The following is a 14,968-nucleotide window of genomic DNA, read 5'->3' as shown; positions in this document are numbered from 1 at the left end:
TAGAATTACTATAGTAGCCCCCCCGCCATATGGTGTTCATCGGGATGGCCCGGGTTCGAAATAGGCCTTGTCTTGCGAGCAGTTGTTACTCGCCACGCCATTGCTACCTTTACTGAATCGCAATAGAGTCTTTAATGGCTACTTTTGGCATGGAAGTAATCGTAAGTTAACAGTAGGGCTCTTTGGGGATGGCACAACAGACACATGTGCGTGTTTCGTATCGGAACTAATCGTTCTCAAGGCCTCTTCAGTGCCCTCTTTGCCCAGATTTGGTATGGTTGTCATCGCTTCGGTTATTATTTTTATGAGCTGTTTGTTTGGTTTTATACGATTTTGAAACCCGTTTATAATTGTACACATGTTTGTAGTGTACCTGTGTAAAAGTTTATTGAGCATATTTTCCCTACGGCTTAAGGAAAGTTCACCTGTTTGAGTTGATGAAGTTCATCTATTTCTGTCTTGATTCCTGGACTTGTCATGAACATGATGTTAAAGCTTTTCAAAAGAGTATATTATATGCTGCATGTTATATCTAAGCCCGAAATGAAATAAGAATGACAAAGATTCTAGCTTCGTAGGTTTCGGCTTAGAACGTATACATACCCCTTTTGCAAAACCCTGTATATATTTTTTAGTTCGAAAAAACAAGATAAACAGTAAAAGTACCTAGATCGTTCCGAATCTCAGTAGACACTCAAATAAAATAAACTGAATATCGAATACTGAATTATTTAGTAAAACACAACTCTACAATACATATAATGCTTTTCCACGTCTCTGAGTATTACAAAGTTCTTCTTACCTATCCCACGTAACTACCTACACACCTGTAACTAGGTAGGTTCCACCTGCCCCCGTCTGCTGCCCCCGGCGGTTCAATACACGGCAGTGTTGCCAGCTCTCTCAAAGGAACACTTTATACAAGGAACGATTGTGTATGGCAACTATTGAAACTACGGTGACCAATATTGAACATCGAATAAGACGGAGATAGGTATATAGACTTATTTTTATTTAAACCGTATTTAAATAAAATTACTGGAAATAAGCAGTATAAAAACGGAGAGATGAATTAGAAAGATACAGACAGTTAAAATGATCTTATCGATCTCGTATATAGGTACTTAAGGATACCGTATTTAACTCCAGCCGTTCAGTATAATTTGTAAGTATGAAACTCTACTACAACTACAACGCACACTAATCGAAGCCGTAACCGCATATCTTCAGTTCTTATCTTCGCAACCCCGTGTTCACCCTACTGGTGCTACAATGACAGACGAGTGTCCCTTTAGTCCCGGTTTATCCGGTGAAATGCACAACATGTCGCCACGACCCTGCCCGTGCGAGGGCTAATCCGGACGCGGTTTCAATTGATTGCTTATTGCCAACTTTCGGAGGACCATTGGGGTGAATTGAAGACGTGTTGCTTATCCGATTTTTAAGTTTCTAATTCTGTATGGCGATAAAATAGGTACTTACTTCTTACTTAGCGTGTCGATGACAAAATGTAATAGACTCGGGTTTCTCTCAATAGAGTGCCATACGTATTGTAATATTGTCGATATAAGGTCTTCGCACATTATAACAACTCCACGCCAACGCGGCAGCAACTCTACTCACACTCCTTTAGTTTTTCTAGACATTTACTGTGCTACCACAAAAAACTTTAAACACAGTTTAACAAGTGTTTAAAAGAAAATTTGACACATTTTGTAGGCGTTTGACAGCTCTAAACATCTGTTAAATATTGTCTAAGTTTTTGTGGTAAGGCCCTTAGTGTACGATGCGTAGGCCACTCGTTGTACACTACTTTATAATCATTTTTTTGAAATTAAACCTTGAACATATGACACAGGGCTTAAATATCAATGTCTAGCATAGAGTCGAGTCGCCGGTGAGTTGTTATAATGTGCGAAGACCTATACTGTGAAAAGCAATTTATCCAAAAAAGTGCTTCTCCAGGCTTTTCACCTGTGAAAGATCTGGACATCCTAAGTGATATGGTACACTGTTAAGTTATTTTCATCAAAATCTTTCCGAAGTATAGCGACTAATTCGACAGATTACTAAAGCTATTTAAGTAAGAGCCAAGTTCGAATCGCAAATATCCGTCGGCACGGCTGCCCGCCGGGACTGATTAAATATGAATCGTCGAATTAACCCCGCGTCTTGCGCCTCGCTCCAATTAAGCGCACAAAGTACCAGAGTAAATAACAAGAATTAATTTTGTACCTTTTCAATCCGAGCTAGGGATGGGAGCGTTCCGTGGTACAACGAACAGGTTCACAGTAGAAAATACGGTGACTGAGTTAGAGCTTGAACACAAAACTGCAATGCGACGTCGCATCGTAAAAACGTACGACGGTTTTGATCATAGACTTAGTATATACTAGCGTATAGATGAACAAAGCGAGCGAGGGAGAAGAAAATCCCTTACGGAAATGACAATGGGCAGATTGGGACCACCCTCCAATAGCATTATGACTAACATCGTTGGATAGGTCTTGTCAATAGGAATAACTTTTGCTATGACAGCTTTGTTGTCACAGTTGTCCGTTCAGAGATATTTGACTTATAAGTTCCGATACTCGTCAGTTCATCTTACTGCTATTGGAGGCTGGACCACCCTCCAATAGCATTAAGACTAACATCGTTGGATTGGTCTTGTCAATAGGAATAACTTTTGCTTTTACAGCTTTGTTGTCACAGTTGTCCGTTCAGAGATATTTGACTTATAAGTTCCGATAATCGTCAGACTAATGTCGTTGGATATAAGTATAAGTCAAATATCTCTGAACGGACAACTGTGACAACAAAGCTGTCAAAGCAAAAGTTATTCCTATTGACAAGACCTATCCAACGACATTAGTCTTACTGCTATTGGAGGGTGGTCCAGCCTCCAATAGCAGTAAGATGAACTGACGAGTATCGGAACTTAGAAGTCAAATATCTCTGAACGGACAACTGTGACAACAAAGCTGTCACAGCAAAAGTTATTCCTATTGACAAGACCTATCCAACGACATTAGTCTTACTGCTATTGGAGGCTGGACCACCCTCCAATAGCAGTAAGATGAACTGACGAGTATCGGAACTTATAAGTCAAATATCTCTGAACGGACAACTGTGACAACAAAGCTGTCAAAGCAAAAGTTATTCCTATTGACAAGACCTATCCAACGATGTTAGTCTTATTGCTATTGGAGGGTGGTCCCAGCTCCCATATATTTTTGCCCATCCTCTTTTGGCAAGATAGAAAAGGATAGCGAATCCAATGAAACTGTGACTGGTTTTGAATGACAGAGCGTCACAATTCAGCACGCGGAAAATCAACACCGTAGTATTTTGGATTTTTTGCGTACATCGTGGTTTATTTTCAGTAAATCTAATTGTATTCAACAATGGTAACATCTTCTGCGAGTGATTGTGGCGTTAATCATAGAAATAATCCTGAAAATTGCACATTTCACAGGTAAATACCAAAATCGTCATCACTGCTATGACGCGTATATTTTTGGTTAAAACTTGTCTTTTATCCTGTATTTAATATAAAATAATGCCAATGCTGTTGTTTACTTTCATATTTTGTGTATGTGGAAGTCCATTTGTTAATAATTTACAAGATTTTAGTGGATATATTTTTCATCAATTTATTTTACATGTACGCTAGGGATTGACTCAAATTAATCGATATCATTATCGATATTTTATCTTGAATTTTAGCTATAAAAATAAGTCAGGGCAAGGCACATCTTTTAACAAATACATAAACTAATTATTTTCTATAATTTGTCCAACAGATTCTCTCTATAGATATTATAATAAGCCGAAAGTGGTTGAAATAAGTTGGACGCGTTGGTTGGAATCCAAAGAAGAACTCTACCATTTGCAGCAATTCGACTTAAGAATGAATGTAAACTTCATAATTTAGGAAACGAAACTGTAATGAACCAGTTAAATAAATAAATATGTGGGAACATCTCAGACAGGGCCATCCGAGGCAGAGCCAGTAATATGGGTCAGACAGCTGATATATCTAAGATTGTTCTGTTTAAAAGTCAATAAAATAAGGAGCGATGAAAAAAGTGTTTTTATTTTTATTTATGCATTTTTTTACACTATGTCAAAATTATAATCTGGACAACAACAGTCTATGGAACAACTCTCCAAGGGTCGAACATCGAACTTCAATAACTTATCGATGGTCCTCCAAAGTAAAGAAAGGTACATCACTAGCTAATGCACACACTGAAAAATCAAAATTGGTCACGTTTTATCGAGCTGTCAGTTCGTCTATACGCTAGTATATACTAAGTCTATGGTTTTGATAGTTTTTCAGGGCAAATGCTTGATTATTGACAGTTTTTTGCGATGCGACGTCGACGTCCTTAACAAAGACCGAGGTATCAAAGACAAGTATCAATAGGGCATAAGAACTTAAGCACAATATTTTAAAAAACTTAAAAATGTCCTAATATCTAGGTTCAGTACACGAAGCCACACCGTGCTCATTGTCGTCCTTAGAGACAGTTACAAACAAATTGAAAAATGTAATTTGTTTGTAAGTACATACATTTAGACCTCAAACATACGAGACTCCATCCAGATTTTGTCCTAGGTCCTCCGTTACGTTAAAAAACTAAGAAAATCCCCATTAATTTGTCGCCGACGGCACATCACTATTGTACAAGATGAGTTTGTTTAAGCATGTCTATTGTCGAGCTCTCGGCGGGACGACGGACTCGTATTATGTTTTAACCTTTGCACGTCGAATCCGCTTCATTATGTTTCAACTGTTTAGTTTAAATTAATGGGTTTTTAAGTCTGTGTTAAGTTGTATTATGTAAGTACTTTCCATTAATTTAATATTCTGAAGAGCTTTAGTAAGTAGGTATTTTGAATAATAATAGTTATACCGAAGACCTAAGTAAGTATATAACAAACCTAAAATATACTTAGTAACTGTGTTGGTACAAATTTGTGCATGCGTAAATAATACTAGTGAGTACCAAAAACACTTGGAAATCTGTATTATAATTATGATATCCGCAATATGCTGCGTATTTACTAATCATTTAAAAAGTTATAAGTTGGTACATCAGATACCATTCTCAAGAATATACTCTCGTTACTTTTAGTTTAAGTTATCAAATGGCGACATAATACGGTGTCTTCGAAAAGTGGTGTAGAAAGCCGTCTTTGAAAAATTGGCAAGGCGTATAACAATTAAAAAGTCCGTTGTTAAAAATGAGCTCTTGTGTCACACTCCCTTTCGGATTATAATCATCATCATCATCATTAGCCTATAGTAGTCCACTGCTGGACGTAGACCTCTCCCAAAGCACGCCACTGTATGCGATCTTTAGCTTTCCGCATCCAATCATAAGATTCTAAGTATACCAATTTTTTACAACCCTGTATATAAAATAACCAGATATGAATCTGAAACGTATCTAACAGTCGAAATTTAAAATTAAAATGCAGAGCGGGTCTATTCTCGGAACGACAATAGCGATGTGTACCTCTCCCCCCCGCGCCCCGCACATCACCCCCACACGTTCAGGGGATTTTTCAAACAATTGAATTCGTAACTAATCCACTGTCTGTTTGATTTGATTTAATAATTACTTGGGATTAATTCGGTGGCGACTGAATGGAGTATCCTCCGGGTAAGTCGATCTATGTTTACAGACAGAATGTTTAAACGGAACCAAAACCAAAATTGAGACAAGATTTGTTTAAAAGTAAATAATACAGTTGTAACTTTATGATTAAAATATTACGTCGTTTAGGCCTAGTTTCACCAAAGTCTGTTAGATCATTAACACCCCTGTTACATTTATTATACGCCATGTCCATCTTAAATTCTTGACAGATGTGTCAAAAGCCAACAACTCTTTTGTCATGATGTAACAGTGGTGTTAATGATCTAACAGAGTACGGTGAAACTAGGCCTTAACATCTTCTGTCACAAATACTGTTATAAATATTTTCTCATCAAAAAGTCTTCGTACCTGCCATTGCTTCTTTAGTTATTTCTACAGCAAAATTAAATGAGGAACCGTGGGTATTAACTTTCCGCTCATTACCTCTCCCCCCTCCGACTGCATAAACATGTAAATTGTCACCAGTTTTACTTATAAAAGTAATTGAATTGTCGACGCTAACGACATTCGCCATTTTGATTTTCATGAAAATGACTTTGGCCAGACTGCTTTATTAACTTTACCGCCCTCCGCCTCCGAGACTTAGTTATACGCATTGTTTTTGTAATTTTTATTACTTAATACAAAATACGGCACTGAAAATGTGTATGAATAAATTTTCCGTTGCTTTTTGCGTTGTTCTTCAATACGTTACAAAGCACTCGAACAAATAAAATTAAGTTACAAGAGTTCTAGAAACAAATCAATCTTGTTCGAAGGCAATTTATTTTATTCGTGATGTGTATTGCTGTATACCATTGCATTGTGCTTTTGCAAATAATGATTCTGCAAGTGTGTCAGCATGTGAATCGCGAGTGAGTCACGAGCTTGTAAGTAAAGATATTTATAAATAATCAACGTAATAAACCATCCAACATGGTATGAGTATGGTATGTATACAAGAGGGACCGAAAAACTAAGCGTGAATAAAAAAAGAGTCCTATACCCAACCCAGTGGTAATAGAGGGCTGATGGTGACATGGTATAGTAGTCACTAGGAGGTAAACTGTATTCCCTGAAGAAGTGGGCAAAGGTGACTCGCATGTACGCCACCATCTATTCGCTGTTCTGACACATCATTCATTTAATTATAAATATATACATAGGTATAATTATAAATTATATTCCATAAATATTCCCCAGAAACAAATATTAAAAGGTACTACATATAAGTAACAGTAACAAATCAAGACAACAGCATCCCGCGTGGTGGCACACCGCCGCCGCCGCCCGGCTCACTCGGGGCGGGCGCCAACTTAATGTACAAATAATTAATTCGCTGCGAATCGCCCGCCCTGTTTGTCTTTCAATTACGCGCCCCCCGCGCCCCCGGGAGCCCCCGGCCCTGTTTAAACACAACGCAGCAACGGTATCTATATTTAAAGAGGGCAAAGAAATTAAATCTCGCGCTTATCTGTCGCGCCGTCACTGTAATTTTCTTGTACAATGATTTTGATTTTTGCGCGGTGAGCGGATGATGCGATTTTAGTTCTTTTGATTTAGTTTGTGTGAGTAAGTATATTGTAGGTTAAAATTAAGTTCTTATACCTATGATAATGTGGATGTTTTTGTAGGTGAGTAAATGTGACTATGGAATTGACGTTGGGTCGTACGGTCTTCTTTGGTCTATCGGTGGCGGCGGCGCTTTGCTACAAATGGCGAAATTAAATATGTATAAGGAAAGTATGTGAGGATACTGAGACAACAAAAAACTAGAGCTAAGTAGTTAAAGGCGTTCTCTTCCAGACAAGCTAAAGCTTAGTAGTTCACTGTAGGAATCACTTATTGAATAGAACTAGGAGATGTAGGATAAGCATTTATTAGATTACGGAAATTATACAATAAGTAGGTAATTTGATTATACTAATACGACGATATCCCGTCAAAATATTTGATACGTATTTTTGATAGTATAGCTACAGCAGGCCTACGCGGGACGTAGCACGCTCGTAGCAGTAGTAGCGCGTAGCATAGGTGGTGCGTAGCGCTACAGCCTGCTACGAAATGTCGTAGACTTACGGAATTATCCTAACTAATATTATAAATGCGAAAGTAACTGTGTCTGTCTGTCTGTCTGTTACTCTTTCACGCCGAAACTACTGAACGGATTTGAATGAAATTTGGTATACATACGGTCTAGACCTGGGAAAGAACATAGGCTACTTTTTATCCCGGAATTCCCACGGGAAAACTTTTTAAGGCGAAGCGAAGCGCGCGGGAACAGCTAGTATTTGATAAATATGATTATGTTTCAGCATTTTAAAATAACCACATTATATTGAGCCAATTGAAAAAAATATAACTTAAATTGGTTTACCCAAAAATGCTTGCTAAACTTTTTATTTATTATTTTATTGCACAACAGTAATTTTGTAAAACGAGGTGGAAAAATGCTAAAACTTTGTCAAACTAAATTCAAACATTTAGATCCTAATTCTATCTACCAAATGTCTAGAAATATTTTAATTATATAAAAAAACGTCAGTTTGATTTTCAATTAACTCTTGGATCCTATCAAAATAAAATAATGTACCTAAACAATGCACAAAGGAACTTTAAAGTAAGTTAAAAAATGCTGTTATTTTCACTGAAAAAAAATGCAAGAATCAAAGCACATAAATAAAAACTATCTGCATGCCACCTTGTTAGCGCGAATAAATATTGTTTACGAAGCAATCTTTTGAGCTTTGTCCTGTAATAAACAAAAGAGGAAGTGAAGATGAAAGAGGAGATGAAATATCGACATACGGGTACACCCGAGTCCGCGTTGTTCTGTGATATACAACGGCAGCTGTTTAAAAATTGCTTAGTAGGGTAGACAGGTAAGTGGATCACAACTCACCTATTAATCCCCTATGAGGGGAAAACACCTATTGTAGTACAATTTGTAAAACAATGCGAATAAAAACAGCGGTTTCTTGTGGTAGAAATGGAACAGCTGTTTTAATGCATTTTCGAGAAGTTTACAAATGAACATCACTGAACGTATATTAACCGATAAAAATAGTGAATTTACTAGGTAACTATAATTATTTACATGGTTTTAAGCTACACTGATGTTCTATTTTAAAAAGAGACCTCTAACTAATAGCACGAATTTGATACTTATTTTAGGAGTTTCTCTTTCATATAAGCCGTCCCTTCTAACATCATATTTTTTTAAAGTTTTTTTCTATATTCATATAAATTAACTTTAGTTTTTTTAATAAAAATATATTGTTTTATATAAATGATTTCTATTAAATTAAAAAAACATCTTACCCCAAATTCCAAGCAAATGTTTACACAAAAACACTTCTAACATCAACTAAATCAAATCATAGTTACAAACAACGCGACAATCAAGGACAAGAATATGTTAGTTAAGGCGCAGTCCCACCGACCACCGCCGCGGCCACGGTATAACTCACACTGAACCAGCCTTAACTACTACACAAATCAACCAATGGAAGCCCCGCCCTTGGCTCGAGCCCCGCCCACTGAGCCAAGCGCCAGCCAATGGCGTGCTATCTAAAACTTTATTTACCGTATACCGTTTGCCGCCCTTTTCTTATCGATTGGGCGGAGGTTTTGCCGACACTTATTTAAGCGTCGCCGCTTGAATTAATTTTGTGATTGAAAATACAAATATGAAGGTATTAATTTGTTGGCGCCGGTTTATGTTCAATTAATTCGTGTAAAATGAAATTGCGGCGGCCATGTCTATTGTTACGGTCGGTGGCTTTGATTTTAATAACTTCTGCATGTAGCCAACTGTACATAAGCAGACGAAGTGGATAAACAATTATACATACATATTTATGGGGTTACGTAGGTACTCCTGATGATTTATTCCTATTACGGAATGTTATGAGGAATGCGTCTGAAGGAAAAATTATCTGGTAAGTAGACGGCATCATACAGTATTGCAGCGGATTCAAACCTGGATCAAATCGACGGCAGGCCAAATCGAATGTGTAGGATCCCTTAGACAGGTAGGTACAACAGTAATGAATTACCAATGAAGTGCCTAATGAGCCAGCAATTACGTGCGGCATGTTTTTTTAGGGCTTATATTAACTTTTTTTTACCAATTAATTATCTTGTGGCTGGAACAAAACAACATATAGGTACTAGCTACACATGAATTCGAAGCTAATCAACACAAAAAATTATGTGTTAATTGCCACCCTTCAGCAAGTTAACAAGCTAAACAACCGCTGTTTTTTAACAAACACTTGATCAGCAAGTCAATTAAAATCTGTACAATTCCCTTTATCAGATCATCAGATCTTCACACACTCAACCCTCACAATGCAGTGACATTTCAGAACCAGCAGGAGACTTCCAACCATAAAGTTGCCTTTTCAATAAAATGTACGGAACGTGTCATAATAGACATCTGCTTAGAGATTTAACCCTCAATTATGGCATTAGGAGAGAAGGGTTGAGTTTGGCCCTCCACAATTGAACGGTTTAAGGGTTTAAGGGTTAACGGGTGTTGATTATCTATGATATCGTGCCGTTTATAAATATTATGTTGAGAATTGTGCAGTTAATTTTATTGCAGTGCTGCATGTTATGAAGTAAGTATTAATGTAAGTATGAAAACAACTTACGGTTAGAAAGGTACTATGAGACACACTGTTAGGCATGTTATTTTAGATTGGCCATAATAATGCTCACAAAACAACTTAAAAGAAAATTCCGTTTTCTAACTGAAATGGCGCAAGCAATTATGCTGCACTCTTTTTATAATTGCGATATTTTAAACTCATTCAATGGACTCATTAAGTTTTTTTACATACCTACTTACTTAAGTTACATATTTTTTTGATAACAATTTCAATATTTTTCTATTAAAGTAGCAATAGTGGGTAAGGAATCATCAATAAAAAATCTAAACAGCAAAATTATAGTTTGTTGATATCAATAACCAGTTAATTACCTACATCGATAGTAAATCTAAGATTATACTCCCATTACCTACTTGCATCGATAGTAGATCTATCTGTTATTATATTCCCACCCCTACGGCCTTGCGTCGGCATAATGAAGTGTTGTCACGGTGCATACGCTCGCTGTTATTATCATTGTGTATGTGTACAAGATAGTCGGATAGGTGATTCATTGAGAAATTCATGCTAAGCTCATCGCTGGACTGGACCTCATATACCTCAAAATGTATCGACATTTATCAGGGTTGGCCAATGTAATGGATATCCTCATCATTACCGCATTTAATTTACTTTTGGCTGACTTAGTAGGATAACCAGCACACTACGCATACCTGTTCCTGGTTTCTACACTAAAATTTGTTAATTGAAACCTACCTATCTACATTTGAGTATTTTAATACTTAAAGTATAAATTATTTTACCACCAGTCATATCTCTGTTAGCGGCTTAATGGTAAACCCTATACAATGGTAGTTTAGCTCTGATCGCCGCCACACTCCTAATTAACCTGTATGTGCACGTGTATAAGATTAAATATACTATGCTCTTTTCTATTCTTGTGAAAAATTCACATGAATTCGCCGCAGAGGATATGAGAGAAAGATCCAAGGGTCTTTTTTATAAATTAGCTTATTTAGAGTTTAGTAAATAGGAGAAATAAAACGCAAATGATTATAAAATTACTACTTAAATGTCTAATAAGTAGTACCTTAGTACAGCTCAGCAAGATTTTTATATGTTCGCTGTTGGTAAGAACAATCTTGATAAAATAAGCTTTTGAACAGAAATATATTATACCTAATAAAAAATCGCTCGATTATACTGTAATTATGATTAATAACTAATAGATATTGCTTATCATAATCCTTAATTTTCCGTAGTGAGTTAAAACATTAGTTTAAACACCAGCTTTACTCTTAACAAACTAACAGTCAACATCAAATCATCCCCCTATGTTAGTTTGCACTCTTGTGGTAGATATAATAAGCGGTTATAGCGCAGGTACAGAACTAACTCTCACAATAGAAGGATTAACTACCCACTGCGCACGCGCCGCCGCCGCTACCGACACACTTCACCGTCGATAAAAGGGGGTTTTAAACATCATTATTATTTTTAACTGCGTTTCTGAGAATCTTTAATGTAAAAGGTAAACAATCTTGATGCAGGTAATTAAGTACTAAGATATAATATAAATATAGGTATTATAGGCAGTTTTTTTGTTTTTTATCGCATACCTACATTTTTTACGAGAATGTGTCCTTTTTGATTGATAAGCTATCTAATGGATTTAAGATGCTTCCCCACCATGGTCTATTCGTTTTTTCCACGCTGTATGTACATAATAAATATCAGCGAAACTTTTTGCAATGTCCTACTACAGGTAACTAAAGTAGGGCAAAAATATGGGGCGGAAAATTAAAAACAAGAGCTGACATTAAGCTAATGCCACTAAACTAATAGATTAGTTAATGAAACGGGCCGGAGCCATGCCCGCGGTGTAGGGTGGCCGCAAACAACGTAATGGACAAAGTGATTAAACCGCCCAAAATAGACAGACAGGCGGGTGACCGGACGCCCTATATGTATGTAGCTACGGTTGCGGTTATGTACTTATATGTATAGGTTTTTAACTTAGGATGTCGGTCTTCGGTGAACCAAAGCGACTGGCTTGAGTGCAAAGTGTGATAATGATAAATAAATATACAGGGTAACGAAGAATGGGTAATATAAAAGATAAAGGGTATTGTAATTGCAAGCCGATTGATATTGCTTGATGATTGATTGCTTGAAGTTGATTCATGATGTTTGCGATCTTATTTTTCTGCTTTCTCTTCTTTTACTAACTATTTTGTACCTACTACTAATAGCTGACAATTTTATCTACACGATCACAAACTTGCTCCACACACCCCGCTCACAACCTTGCTCCACACACCCCGGTCACAACCTTGCTCCACACACCCCGCCCCGCTCACAACCTCGCTCCACACAACCCGCTCACAACCTTGCTCCACACACCCCGCCCCGCTCACAACCTTGCCCCACACACCCCGCTTCGCTCATACCTTGCCCCTTACACCCCGCTGCGCTCACAACCTTGCCCCACACACCCCGCTTCGCTCATAACCTTGCTCCACACACCCCGCTTCGCTCATAACCTTGCCCCACGCAACTTGCGAAGTCCGACAGACCGACAAACGGCATTACTTACGATAAACCGATTACCGCAAATGCGAAACAACTCAATACTGGTGCGCGGGAGCGTAAACGTCGTTTTCTTGTAAATATGCTCACGTAACTAAATCTCAGGGCGGGCGGGATGGAGAAGGTTATGTAGGTATAAGTAAGTAAGTAATAGTACTATGTAGATATAAAAAAACGGTTTTGGTACATGTGTGTAGTGTATAAAGGAATAAGAGCACTAACAAAGTATACATATTTATAAGTAGTAAAGGTATGTAAGTTCAATATTTGTGTTAATAACACTCGAAATGATTTATTTTATTTCCGTAAAGACAGTATTTCTCAAATATAACTGGTATAGGCAATAAACTTAACCAAAAATTGATCCAAACGGAAACCTCGAATCAGCTTTAGATTAAGAAATAAAATGACAAAACGAATCCTCCAAATCCCAGCCGTTTGTACGGGAGCTATTATCGACAATTGTTAGTAGCGATTTACGAAAATTTTCATGTCTGCTTTTAATATAATTGTGCAGTTTGTCTATACCACGGATTACGTTCAACCGACCAACTTGGGGCTACCTCTTGTTAGGCGAAAATTGCCCTAGTAGTGGTATGAATAAGGGTGAAGGGTAGTCCCTGGTAGGGTGGGGGGTAAAGCGAGGATTACATCGACCTAGCCGAGGCGGCGGATGTTCAAATTGAATTGTAATATGCTGTCGTTATTAATAACAACGCGGGTTAGCCGTAGGGCTGGGACACCGGCGATACCATATCTATTAAATTTTTACTTAGTGTATGTAGTAGTATGTACTTTCAGCGATTGGGTTTGGCAATGTGTGCTCTTTATTATGTTTACTAAAGAAAGTGATTTTAACTTTATTGAAGGCATTTCTCATTGTTTGTTAAGAATATGACATAAGTACTTAAGTTAACATTTTGCCCTTTTTAATGAAATATATAGGTATACGGTGGTTTTTCACCACGAGCGGTCAGGTTTCTTGGACTCCAACTGTACTTACCTATTTACAAACTACGTTGGTACTTACATAAAATAGTAACCGATAAATAATCAAATAACATAATCTCTCCAAAAATCTCGATTCAAATAGTGAAACCGAATGCCCTTATCCCTACCATCTTGTATAGATTCCATAAACAACATACACATGTCCAATTAACATCATCAACTTCTATTATAATGTGCCGAAACGTCGACAGACATGCGCCAGCCCCCAGTACCCTTTCACTCGCAACCCTACCGCAATCGCTACACAATCCAATTTCGTCCGCTGAAGCGCAACATTTTTTCCGCAACTTTTAAGCATCTCCGTTGAATTTCCCCGAATCAGCCATATTTATACAATAACTGCCCTCTTGGGGCCGAATGGGGATACGTTCCACGTTGTTTTGTTTGTTTAACGACATCTATTGACGGCCCCAGCGATTGGAGCACGTGAGCGGAGTCGCAATGGTACAATAGACGACATTTAGATACAATTTAAGGGTTGTTATTTATAATCCTATTAAGTGTTTACGTTGGATTGTATGGATGGTGAGTTTGATGAGCTTTAGCTGATGATTTGATGCAACTTAGTTTATTGTGCTACCTATTAAAGATTTATTTATATAAAGACATAATATCGCAATAAATTACGGTATTTAGATAGTTAACATTCCTATGGTTAAAACTATAGCCCCTAATATTATGGGTCCAAGAAAAAATATGAACAAAAAAAGCCAAAAAGAAGAATGCTCTTCAAGCGCCCCCGCCTATAGATTGTATTTTTCCCGCCCTGAAACCCCCATTTGTAAGTATAACAGAGAGCACAGTCATTTGTCAAAATTACCGACCACGCGGAATAACAAGACGGTGACGGCCGCCGCCGCCGCCACAAATGATACAGTAAGTAGGAAAAGGTGGGTATTATTCTTGTATTATTATATAGGATTATGAAGTTACGGTGTCCAGATTTAGTGATGTCGGTAGTTCACATTAAGTTTTTTACAGATGACTATGACGGAATCATAGTTTACCTGGTTATCGATGTTGGATAATTGTTACACTCAAGCTAGTAAGTATGTAAACAAGCACAAGCACTCAATCTAAAGTAGGTACCTATGTAAGTTAGGA

General features: G+C 37.4%; 1 protein-coding gene across 1 annotated transcript in view; it reads right to left on the bottom strand.

Moving 5' to 3' along the window:
- LOC105398411 (SKI family transcriptional corepressor 2) overlaps positions 1–9,101 on the bottom strand; it is a 28,200-nt gene extending 19,099 nt beyond the window's left edge. Inside the window, exon 1 of the mRNA XM_048628439.1 lies at positions 8,970–9,101. The gene's annotated coding sequence lies outside the window, so the exon portion shown is untranslated. The remainder of the gene's footprint in view (positions 1–8,969) is intronic.
- Between the last annotated feature and the right edge of the window lie 5,867 nt (positions 9,102–14,968).

The sequence above is a fragment of the Plutella xylostella genome, chromosome 21 (genome assembly GCF_932276165.1).
Source record: "Plutella xylostella chromosome 21, ilPluXylo3.1, whole genome shotgun sequence".
Taxonomy (NCBI): Eukaryota; Metazoa; Arthropoda; class Insecta; order Lepidoptera; family Plutellidae; genus Plutella; species Plutella xylostella.
Note: the sequence above shows the minus strand (reverse complement) of the source record. Positions and strands in the feature narration are given on the sequence as shown.